The following is a 16,384-nucleotide window of genomic DNA, read 5'->3' as shown; positions in this document are numbered from 1 at the left end:
GAGATATTGTAACATTTATCTTCCTCTATGGCAAAATAAGTTGTGAGACTTTCTTCAAAGGGGAGGGCTGTGATACACAGACTTCTCTTTTGGTTGTCTTAGACTGACTTGGTATTTTTTTTTTTTGTTGTTAAGTCACAACTTCTCTTTCCTTCTTACCTCTCACTGTTTCTCTAGCTCTCTTGTGGGATTTACTCTGAACTTGGTATTTATCTGTTTTGTTGAACTTGAAAAAAATGTGAAAGTGACTAACAAAAGACTTCTTCCATATTTTACAGCTGAGGCTCTTAAAGAGAAACTGCGTTTCAAAAATGAAAGCAAGCTCTTCTGTAAATTTAGGTTGCGTGCTTTATACTGCATAGCCACATTTGACATCTCTGTGGTTTTCGAGCCTGTTCTTGTTCGTATGTATATTTAAGCCCATCTGTTTGCTCATGGGGAGATGTGGCAGAAAAACCCACTCATTTTTATATATAAGCAATAAAGTGAGTTTTGTTCTGCTTATCGATACGTATTTAGTGTAAATGATTCAGTTGGAACCAGACTAGCAGGTCAACTGCACTTGTTTTCAAGGGTGTAGAGTCTGGGACACTGGAAAGGTGAAGAGGAAGGGGCTGGAAACTCTCATTTCCAGAAGCTGGTTTCTCCAGTCTGCTGCTACCGTTTTTGTCCCTCTTGTCTAGAATCAGGGTGTTACCTAGGAAAAGGGCGGGCTGTCACCTTCTCTGAGACTATAATCCTAAGTAACCTGGAAAAATTCATGGTGGATTTCCTTTTTTCTCCCAAAAGCTGGGAGTTGAACTTCCGTAGTTCTTTCAGGAAATTGAAAAAAAAAAAAAATCACAGGTAACCACAACAGTTTCCATTTCTGTGCTTTAAAAAAATTCACCTAGAAAGGTTTTCTTATTTCCCACACTCACCTATCATTGCCACATGCCCGAGCACATTTCTTCTCTCAAGGCCCCACTCAGATACCAAGAAACCAGAGATCCTCTCTGGTTGGAAAGAACTGCTTTCTCCTCTTAAGTCATGTAGCACCGAAGGCACTGTGATATACCCCCATGTTACTTTCTTTCATAATAGTAAGCGCTACTGTTTAGTGTGTAAACACATGTGCTTGATCCTGAACCAGGCATGTTATCTATGTTGCCCCATGTCATTCTTTTGAAGGATGGCATTGTTTTATTCCATTTCAAAGGAAAGAGCACTGAGGTTGAAACTGCAGGAGGATGTGATGGTAAGAGCATGGGAACTTGGTTGCAATTCTCATTGATTCACAGGGCCTCAGTGATACAATCTATACAATGGGGATAATAGCGATTATCTGCCAGAATTGTCACATGTGTTAAAGGTGGAGTTTGTGAAGTGGCTCCATGACTCTCAGCCTGGGCTCAATGAAAGGAAACTACTCTTATTAGAAATGTTAAGTAGCATATTCAAGGGTTCACAGCCATAAACTGTAAGGCCAGAGATGCAGATTCAGGTCTGTCTTGGGCTACAAAGTCCAGAAACTGTCTCATTTTCCTTTGTATAGAACCTCTGCAGTTCTAATATATTTGGGGAATTGTTCAGGTTGACACTGAGCTGAATTCTGTGAACGGTGATTTTTAAAAGAAATGGTCCTTTCGTTAAGAATTTCTCTCTGTACTAACCTATAATGTGTGTGTACTTGCAAGATGGGGGTTAGGAACCTAGATAGGAGGAGAAAACCAAGTGGAAGCGGCATTTTCCGGGTTGATTTTACTCTTTTAATTTATTACCCTATATCCAAGTTGCTGAGAATATCTTGCTTTCTACCTTGCCTCCTTTGACCATCTTTTTAATCCACATGATTTTCTCAAATCCTCAAGCAATCCCTGGGTGTAACAGGCAGGAAGACCAGAGAACCAGGGAGAATTTGGTTGCTGGAAGAAGGAACAGGTGAAGACAAGTTCTGCCTTTGCCTCCCGAGATCATAGCTATGGAAGACTAAATCTTAACACAAAATGGAAAAAGAATTATCAATACAAAAATTTCCTCAGTTTGCTTTCCTCTATTATGGGACTAGTAAAGCCATGTCATAGGGCTGTTAGGAAGATAAAACAAATCAATATCTGTAGGACATTTTAAAGAGTATCTGGAACTTGGGAGGGTTTCCTATTTTTACAAAGCAAGTGGAGCCTTGGAAATACATAGTTCACCTCTCTCACTGCATTGGTGACAGAACAGAAACCAAAGGATTTGAGTGACATCCTTTTTAGTCACAGTAACTTTACATCTTGGATTTTGGCTGGAGTGGGGGAGGAATTGGGGGAAATCCATGAAACACACTAACCCATTGTCAAACTGCATGGTCTGCTTTTACTTTAAAAATATGGACATGGTTAATTTGTAATTGTAATTTAAGTCCCAGGTGCCAACCCAGACCCAGAAGGCAGTGTAACATCAGGGTTAATAGCCCTGGCTCTGAAAGTACTGACTTGGGTTCAAACTTCGACCCGACTACTTAGTTATTGTGTGACCTAGCGAGTTATTTAACCTTTCTGAAACTCCATGCTCTTCATCTATAATGAGAATTGTAACAGTACCTATTCCTCATTGGGTTTTATTTTTTTTTTTAAATAAAAGGATTAAATGAGTTAATGCATGTAAATTTTCTTAGACCAAGAATTGCAACGTAATATACGTTCTGTGATTATCTGCCATTGTGATTTTTTTTTTCTAACTCACTAGTCACATAACATCATTTTCTCCAAGTGACCAAATTCTGAAGCTACAATCATTAATGTTATGTCCTAATTTTATATCAATGTGACTGAAACCAGCATACTGCTGGGTGATATTGTCAAGTTATGATGTTTGAGTTTGACTTACCTCCCCACCCCTCACCCTGTGCCCCCCAAACTTTAACTGGTTGTTGAAAGACAAGGAAAGAAAGAACCACAGATTAGCAACAGCCTCTGTGTTTACTAATACTTCCCTGGTGGTTCAGTGGTAAAGAACCTGCCTGCAATTCAGGAGACCCAGGTTCAATCTCTGGGTCGGGAAGTAGGAAAGGCCAACCCATTCCAGTACTCTTGCTTGGAGAATTCCATGGACAGAGGAGCCTGGTGGACTATAGTCCATGGGGTCACAAATAGCTGGACACGACTGAGTGACTAATATGTTCACTTTCTGAATGGCTCAAAATCCACAACTATTAATCTATTACATGGACTCTTAGGTTTAGAATTTTTGGTTGTTATCACTCTTAGTAAGTTTATTAGTTAAAATTTTCAACACCCAGGTTCACCCTTCATCTTAACAATAATAGTTGAATTTCTTCCTTAATAATAATGATAGAAAGGCAAAAATGGTTAAAATTTTTTTTTTTTACATTCTCCCATATTGATTTCATTGTAGACTGAATATTCATTCCATTTTCTAGGGCTCTTTTTGCTTTGAGAAAATTAAGAAGAGGATAAGAACAATGTATTTTATGATAAAGGGAAAAGTAATCCTGCTCTGAAGAGTTGACTCATTGGAAAAGAGTCTGATGTTGGGAGGGATTGGGGGCAGGAGGAGAAGGGGACGACCGAGGATGAGATGGCTGGATGGCATCACGGACTCAATGGACGTGAGTCTGAGTGAACTCCGGGAGATGGTGATGAACAGGGAGGCCTGGCCTGCTGCAATTCATGGGGTCGCAAAGAGTCAGACACGACTGAGCGACTGAACTGAACTGAACTGAACTGAACGGAATCCTGCTCTAAAACCTGACTCTCTAAACCCTCCTGCCCCAGGTCTAGGAGGGTCATAAACCTAACTTAACAGTACAACACAAGTTTATGCTTATTGTTATGGAATAATGATTAATAATCTTCCCTTTTATTCTCAAAATTGACCTGCTTTAAACAATAAATTGCGTGGAGAGCTTATTCAACTCCTCTCTAGAGTCAGTCAACCACTGTTATCAGTTTCTTATGTATATTTCTAAGCTATGTATATATTGATAAAAATGTATATAAATAAACACACATATATCTTTTCTGTCCCTATGTTTTGTACATGTGGGAAGCTCTGCTTTGCACTTTACTTTTTTCCTGTGTTACACACCAGCTCAGCAAGATAAACCATCAGTAGCCATTCTGATTGGTTCCTAAGCGATTCTAGTTGTTAAATACTTTCAGTATCAATTCTGCTTTTTTCCCTTAACAATTGATCCTTATCAGTGCCTATTATTTACACAGCCTTTTAAAGGCTTACTTTATTTTTTACAATAATTTTAGATTTATGGAAGAATTCAGAAGATAATACAGAGAGTTCTCACATAATTTATATCATTTCTCCTATTACTAACACCTTACATGAGTTTGCAGGACTTTTTAAACTTTTAATGATTTAAGGATCAGGCTTCTGCTTATCCTTAAGAAAAGATATTTCAGAATCTACTGTAGAAGGTCTCAGAGTTTAAGATATTTTAAATGAAACAAACATTTCACCTCAAATTACTCAAAATTTATTTTCCAAAGTTATTTGATGTAATTTGCTATTTTTTTCCTTCTGTTAATATATTTGTGCAGATCTTTCTCCACTTATGACGGGGTTTATCACTGCCATTAGTTGCTAAGTCTTGTGCAACTCTTCTGCGATCTTGTGGACTGGAGCCTGCCAGAATCCTCTGTCCATGGGATTTCCCAGGCAAAGATTCTGGAGTGGGTTGCCATTTTCTTCTCCAGGGGATCTTCCTGACCCAGCAGTCAAACCCACGTCTCCTGCGACTCCTGCATTGGCAGGCAGATTCTTTACCACTGAGCCACCTGGGAAGCCCTATGATATCCCTATGATAGGGCTGCATCCCAATAAATCCATCATAAACTGAAAATACCTAAAGTAGAAAGTGCATATAACTCACCTCACCTAGAGCACATTTTAGCTTAGCCCAGTCTCCCTTAAATGTGCTCAGAACCCTTACGTTAGCTGTTAGTTGGGCTAAAGCATCCAACAAAAAACCTGTTTTATAATAAAGTGTTGAATATCTCATGTAATTTATTGAATACCACACTGAAAGAAAAACAGGATGGCTGTCTAGGTACAGAGTGGTTGTAAGTGTACTGGTGTTTAACCTGTTTACCCTCCTGATTGCTCAGCTGACTGGGAGCACTGAGCATCACCTGAGAGTACAGTACCACATATCACTAGCCTAGAGAAAGATCAAAAATCAAAGTTTGGTTTCTGCTAGATGCATCATTATAATGTTGAACAATTTTAAATTGAACCATTTTAATTCAAGGAATGTCTGTACAATGTTTAGCCAAAACTACTACCCATTGCGCTATAATTACATAGATGTAATTGTAGAAATGCTCTTGATAGAAGTGAATTTCCTTTAGACCTCATATTTTCCCCTTCCTGAGAATTATACATCTTCATTGATATAAAGTTAACATGTTTTCCATAGTCCCTGGGAAGATGCAAAAATACTTTAGCTACATCCTCTGAACTTCTAGTTAACAACTCCAGATTCCAGAAAATCTTTTTTGCTTTCAGCAACTTACATAAAGGCAGTGAATCAAATATATATACTTAAACAAAGACTGAGATGGCATTTAGGAAAGACATCAAGAAATTACATATCAAGAAAATGTTTTCTTTTGTAGCTAGTTCATCTACATATTTTCATATGGAAAAATTGGTAATACCCTATCACTGTTATTGGTAACTGGATTTTGCTTGGTTTTAAATATGTTTTGGATATTAGGTTAATCCAGTGGTTCTCAAATTGGGGCAGTTTTTGCAATGTCTGCAAATGTCTTTGATTGAAATGGCTGACTGAGAAAGTGCTCTTGACAACTCATGAATAGAGAGGCCAGAGCTGCTGTTAACCATCCTACAATACCCAGGACTGACCCCTGAAACTAAGAATTATCAGTCCCAACAGTGCTGAGACTGAGAAGCTTTGAGCTAATCCTCTTACTCCTGGATTATTAGAAACATCTTACCAGAAAGCCTGTTTTTAATTTTTATAATGCAATATACTCTAAAACCTACAAAAAACTGTAGAGAAACTAAATAATACAAGAGACTATCACTAGATTGTTTTCAAAGTTCCTTGTCTTTCAAGTCTCATTTTTGTTAAGTTTCACTTGTAAAACAAACGAAATGAAACACCCACAAATCTTGGGTAACTAATGGATTTAAAATAATTTTGAAGATTTCTTTGGTGATGCAGTGGATAAGAATCCACCTGTCCCCTGTGCCAGGGGACACAGGTTTGATCCCTGGTTTGAGAAGATTCCACATGCCACAGAGCAACTACACCTTGAGCCACAACTGCTGAGCCTGCATGCTGCAACTACTGTAGCCCGAGTGCCTAGAGCCTGTGCTCCTCAACAAAAGAAGCCACTGCAATGAGAAGCCTGTGCATTGCAACTGGGGAGTAGCCTCTGGTCACCACAACTAGAGACAGCCTGCAGAAAGCAACCAAGACCCAGCGCAGCCAACAAATAATAAAACATAAAATAACTTTGAGCTTGATTTTGCTCCTTAAGATGGGGTAGTATCACTTTTGTAATTAACTCATGAGGAAAATGAACCCCTAGTATGGATGTTCTTATTCTTTCCTAAATGGAGACCATGGAATAAGAGAAGAAAATGATTTTACTTGATCGCATATAATGCTTTTAATCATGAGGAAAGTTGGCAAATAACAATAGTTTATTCAAATCTTTCTCTATGTCTCTGATCCTCCTTGTTCTTTCTTGAATCTCTGATCAATTTTACCATGTATAGATTTTCTTTTTTTATTGCTATGTTGAGATAACATATCATTGCTCAAATATGGTCTGAATTGTTGGTTCTACCTGTGGAACAAAATTAGTTCCTACCACTGTCACTATCGCCCAGAACAGAACCCCATGTAGAGTGACATCAGAGCATAATATGAGGCTGAGAGGAGATGCATATGTAACGGGAAAGTATTCCAGGAAGTCAGCCTTACTCCTGCCCAGTGAAGAGGGAAGGAGGCAGATGAAGGGTGGTGCACTGTACGGGAGAGCCCAGCTCCTGCCCAAGTGATGGCTCATGTTCTTCAAATTTAGGATCCACTCAGCCCAGGACTGACCAGAAGTATAGCAAAAAGACTGAAAAGATAGCACATTCTTCTATAAGCCAGATAAATTTACCACCCCTGAGGTAAGAATAGGCTGGTGAAAATTTGGATTAGACTCATGCAATTCAAACTTTCATAGAACAATAGTAGTATTTAGCCTCATTGATTTCTGTTGCTTAGATTAAATAAAATAGAAATATATTCTTCATGACCAAGCCAAGCCCTCCCAAACTTCACACATACACACACAGATAAGTTGCTTTTTCTCTTTAAATAGAACTGATCTGCTACACCTAGTAAACTTGGAAAAGAGAATTTTTTTGGGGGGGTGCAGTTATTTTAGTCTGAAAATAAAATGTCTTAAAACCCCTTTTTGTTAGAAATTATATAATAAAATGACTTTCATTGTTTTTGATTGTCAAGATAGAGTTCATGGCAGCTGACTAAAAATATAGTACTTATGACACAGCTTCTCAAGATGGTAGACAGTAAGTTCTACAATAGACATTGAAACTGAAGTAAAGTCTTTTCATCTCTGTTAACACTGTCTAAATATTTAGATGAATCATAATTTATGTATTTAATGTGTGTACTCTGTTTCCTTAAGGATTTGAAAAATCAGGGACCTGTTTTTTTTTTTTTTCCTCAAAAATGTTCCCCCTCTGTCTCTCCCCACCCAAATAAGGACTCCCATATTTCCTGACTCATTTATTTTCATAATTGCTAATTTTAATTTATTTTTATTTAAATATTTAAAACATTTTTACAATGTTGTGTTGAAAAGTGAAACTTTAAGTCACTCAGTTGTGTTTAACTCTTTGTGACCCCATGGACTGTAGCCCACTAGGCTTCTCTGTCTACGAGATTGTCCACACAAGAATATGGAGTGGGTAGCCATTCCCACTCCAGGGAATCTTCCTGACCCAGGGATCAGACTCAGGTCTCCTGCATTGCCAGAAGATTCTTTACCATCTGAGCCACCAGGGAAGGACCTAATGTTGTGTTGGTTTCTGCCACACAACAACACAAATCAGCCATTATTATATATACATAAACATACTGGCTGATGGGCTGAATTGTTTGAATTTCTCTGTGATTGATCAGACAGATGATAGTAAGAGAAACAATTTTCTTAGCTTCTTAAGGAGTGTTGAACCCAGCCATGAATCTATTCTCAAAACCTCCCTGTCTACTTCATGGCAAATGGGCTGTTATGAATTCCAGTTGGCTGAGCCTCTGATGCTGAAGGGAGCATCAAGCCCCTCTTTAACAGGATGTGGGAAAGTGCCTCTCACCACAAATTGAGTTCCTGGGGCAGGAGAGGGCTGCTACAGGCTGGTCAAAGCCCAGGGAGGAGGGGCTGGCAGCGGAAGAAGCAGTGGCAGCCCCTGCTGTGACAACCCCTTACATTTTTGTCAGCGACTTGAGAAGGTGGAGAGGGAAGGGTAGACGACCCACCTCAGCCTCGCGTTGTGAGGTATAATGTAGTCAGAAGAAAACAGCTGGCACGAGTGGGGTCTCTGGTAGCTGTGTGTGTGCCTGGCTTCCCCCCGGAGGCTAGACTGAGCAGCACCTTGGCAGTAACCTCTATGGATGCCACCGTGCATCATCACTCCCTCTTCTGTGATCTCAGGCACCTGCTGCTCTGCACTCCTTCCTGGTTCCCACTGGGTTCTCCCTTCTGGGTTGAACTGAAGTAGGGGAAGCCAGGTCACTCAGCGATTGGTAAAGTTTAGCCGGCGAAGGCCCATCTCCCAAATGCTGAGTCACCTTGAACTCTCCAGGTATATTGATCGGTCCGGCTTTTGTGTTCCCTTTGTCCTGAAAGATCAGGTCTGAAAATCACCATCACTTTACAAATTAGAACCTTCAAACATCTTCCTGGTTATCTGACCAAATAGCTCTGATGACTTAACCATTAATGGATGAGGAAATTAAATATGACTCTTTAAGTATTTCTGAAGTTTGTTCTCCTGTAAATTTTTGACTTCTTGATGTTAATGGAATGCTGATAGGATGTTGATAATAAACAGTTCTGAAACCATGGGTTTTTGTTATTGCATACAGTTTTTACAGCAAATTTAGCCCACATTTGCTTAGGATATAATTCATTTCAGTTCAGTCACTCAGTCATATCCAACTCATTGTGACCCCATGCACTGCAGCATGCCAGGCTTCCCTGTCCATCACCAACTCCCGGAGCTTACTCAAACTCATGTCCATTGAGTCAGTGATGCCATCCAACTATTTCATCCTCTGTCGTCCCCTTCTCCTCTTGCCTTCAATCTTTCCCAGCATCAGGATCTTTTCAAATGAGTCAGTTCTTCACATCAGGTGGGCAAAGGATTGGAGTTTCAGCTTCAGCACCAGTCCTTCCAATGGATATTCAGGACTTATTTCCTTTAAGATGGACTGGTTGGATCTCCTAGCAGTCCAAGGGGCTCTCAAGAGTCTTCTCCAACACCACAGTTCAAAAGCATCAATTCTTCGGTGCTCAGCTTTCTTTATAGTCCAACTCTCACATCCATACATGACTACTGCAAAAACCATAGCTTTGACTAGATGGACCTTTGTTGGCAAACTAATGTCTCTGCTTTTTAATATGATGTCTAGGTTGGTCATAGTTTTTCTTCCAAGGAGCAAGCGTCTTTTAATTTCATGGCTTCAGTCGCCCTCTGCAGTAATTTTGGAGCCCCCCAAAATAAAGTCTGCCACTGTTTCCCCATCTATTTGCCATGAAGTGATGGGACCAGATGCTATGAACTTAGTTTTCTGAATGTTGAGCTTTAAGGCAATTTTTTCACTCTCCTCTTTCACTTTCAAGAGGCTCTTTAGTTTTTCTTCACTTTCTGCCGTAAGGGTGGTGTCATCTGCATATCTGAGGTTATTGATATTTCTCCCAGCAATCTTGATTCCAGTGTGTGCTTCATCTAGCCTGGCATTTTGAATGATGTACTCTGCATATAAGTTAAATAAGCAGGGTGACAATATACAGCATTGACTTACTCCTGGCTTGATTAGGAACCAGTCTGTTGTTCCACGTCCAGTTCTAACTGTTACTTTATAACAAAGCCTTTGTTGTGTGGATCACAACAAACTGTGGAAAATTCTTAAAGAGATGGAAATACGAGACCACTTGACCTACCTATTGGCCTGTGTACAGATTTCTCAGGAGGCAGGTCAGGTGGTCTGGTATGCCCATCTCTTTAAGAATTTTTCAGTTTGTTGTGATCCATACAACAAAGGCTTTGGTGTAGTCAATAAAACAAAAGCAGATAATTCACTTAGCCTGCATTAACTATATGAAATCAGAGGGTAATCTCTGAGGAATTTACATTTTGTCTAATGAACTTACAGATAATTGAAGTGTTTTTATAGATCTCTTTCTAGGGACTTATTTGGATCTTAGGATAATATTTAATGTGCACATGGTGATACAACATAAGTCATTTCATTTTTCTGTATCTCCAAGTGTCACCCCAAAGAAATCTTATTTTCATCTACTGTTTCTAATGGCTATTCTATTTTCATAGAAAAAAAGAGTATGAACCAGCAAAAGAGAACACACTTTGCCAAACACATGAAATTTGAAATAAAACATTCTTGATGGCTGAGAAAGATACTCCTTGGCATAGGAAAAACAGGACAGAAATGTTCTCTTCTTTTTTTCCTCAGCCCCCACATCCCTCTCAATACACGTAAACACACGTTGACACCAAGCCTGGCAGTTCCTTTCTGCCCTTGACGGGAAGTTAGAAACTGAAAGGGCAAGGTCTACATGGAGTGAGTGGGGGTGGGGAGAGGAGGCCATCTGTGGGGTTTTCTAGAGACTTCCTTCCCAGCATTGAGAAGTTCTGTGTGACGAGAACCACTTAGAAGAGGAAGATTTCAGCAGGCCCATCAAGACAGAGAACAGCTAGCTGCCGGTCAGTGAGGGAGCCAGAGTGTGATTTGAGGGGGGGAAAAAAAAACTAGACATTAGAAATGGAAGGTTATGGGAGATTCATATCCATCCACAGAGACATGGATGATTTTTGAAACCTCACTTTACAGAATATGTGGACTCCTTCCCTCATACCTCTTTCTTCTCAACCCATTTCTGTTCCATTTCTTTTGAACTTGGAAGAAAATGCACTCACTATTTTAAATCAGGATTAAATAATATAATCACTCTGCAGTCCTGACCTCCCTTGTTTTCCTCTCCTGGAAGTCACAGCAGCAAGAGCCTGCCATGAAATGAGCAATTTCTCTCATCTTTGTTGTCATGGGTTCTTTACTGTCAGTTGCACCTTTTCTCATTAAAACTCTGAGGTTCTCAATTTCAACCTTTTCATGGTGTATATCCTGCTCTTAACACCTAGCCACTCTCTTTTCGCAGGCACCCTCAATTTTCCAAGGTGCTGCATGATTTCAGCTGCTCTGGGTTTTCACATACCCACTCATTCGTGCATTTCTTTATTTTCTCCAGAGGGTCCTAGTGATTCCTTGCTAATGTGTTAGTTCTGGTATGTGGCACTTTGCCCCTATCTAGTTCAAAATCTGTGCTTTACTAAGATTACTTATTTAGGGTACAGATGATCTCAATATTTTTCATTGTTTGCTTGTATATACGGCAAAAAACATTCTGGAGTTTGGTATTTTATACCCATTACTAATTCTATTATTAGAACTAATAATCACACTAAAAACAAAAATTCCACGTGTAATATCTCATTTGATCCTCCCAAAGCCTGGTAAATTCTTCTTGTTACAGAAAGGTATATGGAGTTCAAGCACATGGTAGAATGGAGATCCAAACCCAGATTTTCTATGTCTCATGTTCTCCTTACATCATAGAATCATGACTTTCTTTCCTTCTTGTGTAGTTTGTATTTGGAGTTTAGAGTCTCATTTCACATACAGAACTTTTTGTTTCTTATTCTAATCCAAAAAAGTTCCCATCAGACCCTAGTAATTTACCTTCAGTTCAAGAACCCCTCATCATTGCAGATGATGTGTTAACATCTGTTCTATCAATACCCTGACATCAACAAGGAGACAGAATGTGACATAGGGGATGTAGGTCTCTGGCCAGAATATGCTGACTGGTTTTGCAACATCACAGATCACCTGGAAAGGGGAAACAGCTAAGAGAAGACAAACAATGCTGCCTGCTTTTTTAGATGTTTGGTCTAAGTGTGTCTGGTGTAGGAGTTGGGGTTTAAGTAGATAACTATATTAAATCTCTTTCCCCTTAAAGAGCTGTTCCCTACAGTCAGTGACGTGAGTCCTGTAACTCTCGGTTTAGGGTCTGGAGCACCATTCTGGTTTATCCGTTGTCCTCTGGGGCTAGTGTTGATTGTTCAGCTGACTGAAACTTCAAGTTTACTACCAGAGGGAAGTTGAAGAAGGATGTGAACCAATATGAAAAAAAGTGCTTTTATATTTTCACACAGTGAGATATTTTTTCTTTTTATCTAAGTTACAGTGATTGAAAGAGCAAAATCAAAATGACTCCATCCCTCACACCAGACACAAAAATAAATTCAAAATGGCTTGAAGACTTAAAGATAAGATGAAAAGAAAGAAAAGTGTTAGTTGCTTAGTTGTGTCCGACCCTTTGTGACCCCATAGACTGTAGCCCGCCAGACTCCTCTGTCCATGGAATTCTCCAGGCAAGAATACTGGAGTGAGTAGCCATTCCCTTCTCCAGGAGATCTTTCCAACACAGGAATGGAATCTGGATCTCCTGCATTGGCAGGAATTCTTTACCACTGAGCCACCAGGGAAACCCTCCAAAATATACAAACAGTTCATACAACTAAAACAACAACAACAACAACAACAAATCAAAAGACCTAAATAGACAGTTCTCCAAAGAAGACATACAGATGGCCAACAGGTACATGAAAAGGTGCTCAAGATCACTATTAGAGAAATACGAATCAAAACTACAGTGAGGTATCACTTCATACCTGTTGAAATGACCGTCATTAAAAAGTTTACAAATAAGAAATACTGGAATGGATGGAGAGAAAAAGGAATCCTCCCACACTGTTGGTGGGAATGTAATTTGATGCAGCCAATATGAAGAACAGTGTGGAGGTTTCTTAAAAAGCTAAAAATAGAATTACCATATGATCCTCCAGATCCACACCTGGGCAAATATCTGGAAAAGATGACAACTCTTAATTTGAAAAGATACAAGTGTTCACTTGTGAGTTCACTGCAATGCTGTTTATAATAGGCAAGATGTGGAAGCAACCTGAGTGCCCATTAACAGATGAATGGATAAAAAAGATGTGATATATATATAGCTATATCTGTATATATCAATATATATATATTCCAATATATGCACAATGGAACATAGCTTAGCCATAAGAAAGAATAAGATAATGCCATTTGCAGCAACATGGATGGACCTAGAGATTCTTATACTGAGTGAGGTCTGTCAAATATCATATGATAGTGCCTATAGATGGAATCTAAAAAATAATAAAAATGAACTTATTTGTAGAACAGAAACAAACTCACGAACATAGAAAACAAATTCATGGTTACCAAAGGAGAAAGAGGGAAAAGAGATAAATTAAGAGTACAGGCTCTCCTGGTGGCTCAGCGGTAAAGAATCTGCCTGGTAATGCAAGAGATGGGGGGTTGATCCCTGGGTCAGGAAGATCCCCTGAAGAAGGGAATGGCAACCTGCTCCAGTATTCTTGCCTGGAAAATCCCATGGACAGAGGAACCTGGTGGGCTACAGTTCACAGGGTCACAAAATAGTTGGACCTGACTTTGCGAGTAAGCAACAACAATGGGATTAACAGATACACACTCCTATGTACAAAACAGATAAACAACAAGGCTTTACCGTAGAGCACAGGGAACTATAGCCAATGTCTTATAATAAACTGTAATGAAAAATTATATATTTATATGTACATATATACATACCTGAATCAATTTGCTTTACACCTAAAACTAACACAGTATTGTAAATCAAGTATACTGCTACTGCTAAGTTGCTTCAGTCGTGTCCGACTCTGTGCGACCCCATAGACAGCAGCCCACCAGGCTCCCTTGTCCCTGAGATTCTCCAGGCAAGAACACTGGAGTGGGTTGCCATTTCCTTCTCCAATGCATGAAAGTGAAAAGTGAAAGTGAAGTCGCTCAGTCATGTCTGACTCTAAGCGACCCCATGGAGTGCAGCCTACCAGACTCCTCCATCCATGGGATTTTCCATGGAAGAGTACTGGAGTGGAGTGCCATTGCCTTCTCCAAGTATACTTCAATTAAAAAAAAGAAAATGTCTCAAAAGGGAGGAAAAATGGTATTTCAATAATATCAAGCTTATATGTAAACATCTTACTGTTCAGATGAAATTTCAACTCAAATTTTTTTTTAACTTCTAGAATATTTTAAATGACACATGTAAGAGTGACTAACACATAACAGTGGACCAGTGTCAAATTTCTAATATGAATAAAAACAAAATCGACTTGAGAAGTATAAGCACATTGTCACTGACTGAAGTTATTTTTTGACTGATAGAGTAAATACAGATATTTTGAATGGTCTACTTTGAGGTTAAGACAAGGAAAGAGGCACAGGGTGTGGCGGAATCACCCTGGGGATTTTTTCAAGCTGCACATGTTAAATGTCCCAATGCATCCTGTTTTGTTTCTTCAAAGATTTCTTTATGGAGACTGACCAGCCCAGCCAGTACAAATGGGAAGGTGTGACATCACCTGGTGTATTTGGGTACAAAATGATTCAAAACCATTGGGACCTTGGATCTCTCTTGCTCTTATCCTCACACGTTTATTGAGTTGCCGAAATTCTGTGGCAAGGATTGGAATGTCTTTGGGGGCTACCGTGATTCAGCATGGGCTTCCCTGGTAGCCCAGATGGTAAAGTAACTGCCTATAATGCAGGAAACCCGGGTTTGATCCCTGGGTCAGGAATATCCTCTGAAGAAGGGAATGGCAACCCACTCCAGAGTTCTTGCCTGGAGAATTCCAGGGACACAAGAGCCTGGTGGGCTAGGGTCCATGGGCTTGCAAACAGTTGGACATGACTGAGTGACTTTCCCTTTTTTTCACTGATTCAGCATGGGTGAATGGAACTGAGGTGCAGAGGCTGCTTGTCTTTTTAAATTTCTGCCCTGTCTTCTCTACTCAACTGAGTCGTTTCAATGGTAGCAACCTCAAAATATATGTCCATGTCTCAGAACCTGTGCATGTGACCTTATTTGAAACAGAGGGTTGTGTATAATTAGGACCAGATGAGGAGATCATCCTGATTTACCAGGTGGCACTAGATCCAAGGACTCATGTCCCTGTAAGATAAGATACAAGGAGGAAAAGACCAGAGAGGATGAGAATGCCCTGTGAAGGAGGAGGCAGGCTTGGAGCGATGCACCCACAGGCCAAAGAATGCTGGAGGCTGCCAGAAATGGTGCGTGCGTGTGTGTGTGTGTGTGTGTGTGTGTGTGTGTGTGACTCAGTTGTGTTTGACTCTTTGCAACTCTGAACTGTAGCCTGCTGGGCTCCTCTGTACATGGAGTTCTCTAGGCAAGAATAATGGAGTGGGTAGCCATTCTCTTCTCCAGGGGATCTTCCTGACCCAGAGATCGAATTCTGGTCTTCTGTATTGTGGGAAGATTCTTTATCATCTGAGCCACTAGGGAAGCCCCAGAAGTTGCCAGAAGTTGGAAAAGGCAAAAACTGGATTTTCCTCTAGAGCTTTTGGAGACAATGTAGCCTTGTGGACACTCTGATTTTAAAACTTCAGCCTCCAAAACTCTAAGAGAATAAATTCATGTTGTTGGTCGTCACCTAGTTTGTGATTTGTTATAGGATCCACAAGGAATGAATACACCCACCCTCACAGAGATCCAGGATGCCTTTGTTCTGATTACTCTAAATGTCTGAGCACCTGCATGGGTGCTGTTTAGGATGAAGGGCAGGAAGCATTGTTTCATAATTATCTTTTCTGGGCCACCATAGTGATCATCTCAGAGCAAGGTGTCTCTAGTGGAATGGTCCCTGGCTTGGAACAACAGAATAGAGAATTATTAATACTTATATGCTGTAGGTGAGTTTCAGTGGCATTTACAGGCTCTTGGAAGCAAGATCAGTTACTAGTTTAACCAACATGGGTGGCACAGACTTAGCAACACTACTAATAAAGTATATATTGAATTTGTACAGCTCAAAGGTTTTGTTGGTTTCCTGTCATGTTAACGAGGCTAGTTAGCAGAGATAAAAAACCAAAACAAAACACTTTCTGAACTCTTCAAATGTATGAGAAATCCTAGACCAGCTTCTGACGGGG

At 39.9% G+C, this 16,384-nt stretch overlaps 1 protein-coding gene across 3 annotated transcripts in view; it reads right to left on the bottom strand.

Moving 5' to 3' along the window:
* FYB1 (FYN binding protein 1) overlaps positions 1-16,384 on the bottom strand; it is a 172,546-nt gene that overhangs the window by 100,597 nt on the left and 55,565 nt on the right. The window lies entirely within an intron of this gene.

This window comes from Ovis canadensis, chromosome 16 (assembly GCF_042477335.2).
Source record: "Ovis canadensis isolate MfBH-ARS-UI-01 breed Bighorn chromosome 16, ARS-UI_OviCan_v2, whole genome shotgun sequence".
In the NCBI taxonomy this organism is placed as follows: Eukaryota; Metazoa; Chordata; class Mammalia; order Artiodactyla; family Bovidae; genus Ovis; species Ovis canadensis.
The sequence above is the reverse complement of the archived record's forward strand: the minus strand, read 5'-3'. Positions and strand labels throughout refer to the sequence as shown.